Source organism: Hevea brasiliensis, chromosome 1, assembly GCF_030052815.1.
Source record: "Hevea brasiliensis isolate MT/VB/25A 57/8 chromosome 1, ASM3005281v1, whole genome shotgun sequence".
In the NCBI taxonomy this organism is placed as follows: domain Eukaryota; kingdom Viridiplantae; phylum Streptophyta; class Magnoliopsida; order Malpighiales; family Euphorbiaceae; genus Hevea; species Hevea brasiliensis.
Genome location: NC_079493.1, coordinates 48,208,770 through 48,213,827, shown reverse-complemented (window position 1 = coordinate 48,213,827; position 5,058 = coordinate 48,208,770).

Sequence of the window (5,058 nt, the reverse complement as noted above, 5' to 3'; positions counted from 1 at the left end):
GACGAAATTTATTTTAAGGGGGGGAAGAATTGTAACACCCCTAATTTCGGTAGTGCGTTCTACTGTTCCGATCACCAGTGTTGTCCGGACAGCTAGAATCCCTAGAACTACACTTCGATATGAGTGAGGAGACATTAAATAATGAAATACAAGAAAAGAAAATACAAGAAAAATAAAGGAAAAATAATAGTAAAGAAATGCAACTAAGTTAAGCGAGCCGAGAACCCTAGCGATGGTGATCAGACCGGAAGTCACGGCGTGGACCGTTGACTAGCCCTGGACCGCGGGGAACCCTGAAAAATATTTTTAGGAGTTAAAGAGACATCAATTGAAGTAGAAATATCATTAGAAATATCAAAGAAAAATTAAATAATTAGTACAAAGAAAAGTGAGAAATCGAAAAACGGATAAAACCCGGTGTTACCAAAAAATAGGGAATGCAACCCGAACAGGGGCATTGTGGTCATTTGACACCCCGAGTTGTCTTTTGACCTAAATTTTCATTAAAAATAAATAATATTACACTTGGAAAATATAATGAAAAAATTAATTTAGTGGTACCTAATGTAAATAACAAAAATGGAGTGTAAATGGAGTAATTATCACTTAAAACTTATTAAATGATTATCCTAGCATGAGTGGAGCAATATGGGAATTAAAAATTCACTAAGTGGCCAGATTACTCCACTAATGTCTTCTTCTTCCTCTCAAATCCTCACTTTGCCGAATTGAATTTTCTCTCCATTGTCCACCATGGCCACACCTTGTATGCAAGCTCCACTCCTAATGATCAAGCCACAATTTCTCCAATTGTTCTTCATTAAACTTGTTCTACACATCATGGGCAGCATGTAGGAAGCAAGAAAAAGAAGTTTTGGTGAAGATTTAAGAAGTCTCATCCATAGGTAAGTTTGAGTTTTTGAATATTGCTTTGTTAAAGTTTGTAAGCATGTTATGGGTGTTTGAATTATGAAGAAATTTTTGAGGTTTGATGTTGAATGGAAATGTGTAATTTTGGCAGCCATGGAAATACCTTGAAGGAAGGTTATTTGTGCTTGTAAATGGTGAATTAAATGATTGATTAAATGTATATTGTGTAGGAAATTGTTTAGGTGATGTATACTTAGTATATGTAAATGTAAAATGAAATTTAAAGCTTGGAAAGTAATGGAATGTAAGTGTACCATTGTGGCAGTTTGCTAACCCTTGAAGAATGCTGGAATTCATGCTTGGTTTATAGAATAATGATGTTAAAATGTGTTGGTTGTTATGGTAGTTTGAATGTATGTATAGTGGTGTGAAGGTTGGACATGTGAATGAGCTTGGTTATGGAGTTAAATTGTTGTAAATTGAGTTGGGCAAATTCTGCACTTGTTGGTGCACATTGAATGTAATTGTAAGCTGCCAAAATGACCTATAATGTGTTGTGAATTATGTTTAGGTCATGGTACAACCATAATTAGTTTGAATGTTAAGTTTGGTGAGTGTTAAAAGTGATGTTTGATATGTATGCAAGAATTGCAATAAGGTAGTTTGTATTTTAGGCCTATAACTTTAAGTGTGTGGCTCCAATTGGTATGAGACCAATTGGAGGTGAAACTAGGCACAAAATGTGCTAACTTTCAAGAAGGAAGCATGCCAAAATTCTGCTTGCAAGGTAGCTTGAAAAATGACCAAATCCGGATTAAGTGCAAATAAGGCCTGAAAATTGACCATTTGGGCAGCAGTTAGTTTTTAGGGCATAACTCACTCGAAACAGGTCCAATTGACCTGAAAGTTTAACCATGAATACTTAAGACCCATATCTACAAGTCTTATGAAGACACCAAAGCCCAGAAATGACTATAAGCAAGTCAAACAGCTTGCACAAGTTTGGGTCCAAAAACTGGCCGAACCTAAAATGACTTAAAGTGACCTAAAATGACCAATTTTGGTGCAATTTGATCAGCAATAGTAAAATGACCATAACTTGGTCTACATAACTCAGAATGACCTGAAATTTTGCCCCGCGTTCCATAAGACATAGATCTACAAGTTTGTAGTTTACACGGAAACCCGAAAACAGAGGGAACTAGGTCGTCCGACTAGGTCAAACTAGTTTCCCGGAATCCAGCAAATCGCAAGAAAATGCAGTATACACGGAAATGAATTTGGTAACATGTACCAACCCTAAAAGACTATCAAATGTGACATATTAATGACATTAAAACCTAAATTACCTAGAATGTACCAAGGGTCGACATAGTAGGTTGACTAAGGGAATAAAAGAATTCAGTGAATTAATTATCGAGCATTATCGTTAGAGACAGTTTAAATGAATACTGAAACACTTCAAATTATGTTTCTTAGTTAGCAAAGACTCAAGGAAGGGAAGGAAACACTGAGTCAGAGCCAAGAGACAGTTATCAGAGGTTTGTGCATAGTTAGTATTTCTTTTGAACTTTTCAATTGAAATAAATTTCGATTATTTATATGTTATTGTTTTATTGTTTTAAATTGTGTTTGTGCACAATAATTTTGACTTCTCATTTTCTACTTAAAAATTAATTCAACGTTATAGTTTTAAATTGTGTCCGTGCACAATACTTTTATATTCACTGCTTTTACTAGCAAATTTATGTAGAGAAATGAGTTATGAATAAGTTTTGATTACTTTGGTTTTGAGAATCTTATTTGGAAATTATTGTGTTGCCAACTTTGCAAATGGAAATTTTGAGATAAAATGTGATTTATGGTTTGTATGAAATATTGTGATTTGAAATTGTTTTGATTCACACTTGGCATGACACTGTTACTATGTTCCTCCTCCATTTATGGGGTGAGTGTGATATATTCCCCCCTCTTTGACTTATCAGTCTGGGGTGAGCGTGATTATGTTCCTCCCTCATTGACTTCCCAGTCTGAGGTGAGTGTGGATGAGTACTCATTATATAGCTAGCTTCCTCTCTCATTGATTTTGATTATTGGGGTGAGTGTGTCTTGTCGTGGTGTACAACACGGCATGATTGAAAAAATTGTGTCATGGCCTAAATTGTGATATTGATCGGCAACACTGTATTATTCAATTAATTGTTCAAATTGTGATATTGATCGGCAACACTGTATTATTCAATTTATTATTCAAATTGTGATATTGATCGGCAACACTGTATTATTCAATTATTTGTTCAAATTGTGTTATTGATTGGCAAACTGTATTATTCAGTTACTTAATCAAATTGTGTTATTGATGGGCAAAACTGTGTTATTCAGTTATTTGATCAAATTGTGTTATTGATTGGCAAAACTGTGTTACTCAGTTATTTGATCAAATTTGTATTATATGAACTTCGTAAATTTTGTGGACTATTTGATTTGTGAATTGTCAATAAAAGATTTATATATATCGCATTTCAAATTGTTATTGTGCACCACTGAGTAAATTTTACTCAGCGATAGCTTTTCATTGCCGCCGCAGTAGATAGATCGACAGTAAGCAGACTAGGCTGCTAGTACTACATTGAGAAATCATCGGGTATATTGAGTATACCACATTTTGCATTTTGTACTGTAATGTATGTTCACTGTATGTATATATTGTTCTTGGTTTTGAGTAGTTGTAAATTAAAATTGTACATTGAAGTTGTAAAGTAAATTATGAGTTATTTTGGCTTGAAAAATTTGTACTGTATTTCTTTTATCTCAGTCTTTGAAAAATTATTGTGGATTTGAGTTGAAAAACATATTGTGTTGAATTACGTTGGAGTTTGAGATTCAGAAAAATATTGAAGTGCTTTTTATAGGTTTTTGAAGAACTGTTTTATCCAAATTACGGAGGGCACTCTGCCAAAATTTTTTTATAGAAATTACTAATAGTCTAAATGTGTTAGTTAATTCACCTCAGTTCAAAAAGGTTTTTAACACCTGTAAATAGTGCTCACCACTGTAAAAGAAGTAAGAAAAGTTTTTGAAAATCCCTTGTAGTGTATTTAATGGGTTATTAGTAGGCGAAGTTGGTAATTCATTAGGTATACTACGGGATCATGTTATGCCTTACAGAGGGGTAGGGTGTGATAGAAGCTTACCAAAATTCTGCTTGGAAGGTGACTTGAAAAATGACCAAATCCGGATTAGTGCTTTGAAAACCTGAAAATTGACCATTTGGGCAGTAGTTAGTGTTCTGCCCATAACTCACTCAAAACAGGTCCAATTAACCTGTAATGTTTACCATGAATAGTTAAGACATATATCTACAAGTCTTATGAACACACCAAAGCCCAAAAATGGCCAGAACCAAGCCAAATAGCTTTCATAATTTCAGGTCCAAAAACTGGCCGAACCAAAAGTGACCTAAAAATGACCTAAACCTACCATTTTGGTATATTCTGTCCAGCATTGGTAAATTGACCATAACTTGGTCTACATAACTCAGAATGACCTGAAAATTTTGCCCCACGTGCAATAAGACATAGTGCTACATGTTTGTAGTTTTGACTGAAACTCAAAAACGGAGGGAACTAGGTCATCCGGCTAGGTTAAATTAGTATACCGAAATCTGACAAATTGCAATAAAATGCAACATACTTGAAAATGAATTGGGTAACATGTGCCAACACTAAAAGGCTATTAAATATGACACATTGGTAATATTAAAACCTAATTCACCTAGAGTGCATCAAAGGTCAACATCTTAGGTTGACTAAGGAAATAATAGAATTTAATAAATTAAGTATTAAGTTTTATTCTTGGAGACAGTTTAAATGAGTACTGAAACACTTCAAATTGTGTGTTTCAGTTAGCAAAGACTCAGGAAAGGGGAAGGAAACACTGAGTCAGGACCAAGAGACATTTATCTTTGTGCACAACAATTATTTCTTTTGAATTTTCAATTGAAATAAATTATGACTATTTGTATATCATTGTTTTAAATTGTGAAAAATTGTTTGAATGATATTTGATGGATACTTATTGATTGAAAAGCATTATAAATGGTTTGAAACCACAGCTATCATGTATATTGATTGACTTCCTTGCTAGCTTGTCTTGTGGGGTGAATTGAATTCCCTATCTGGCTGAAAT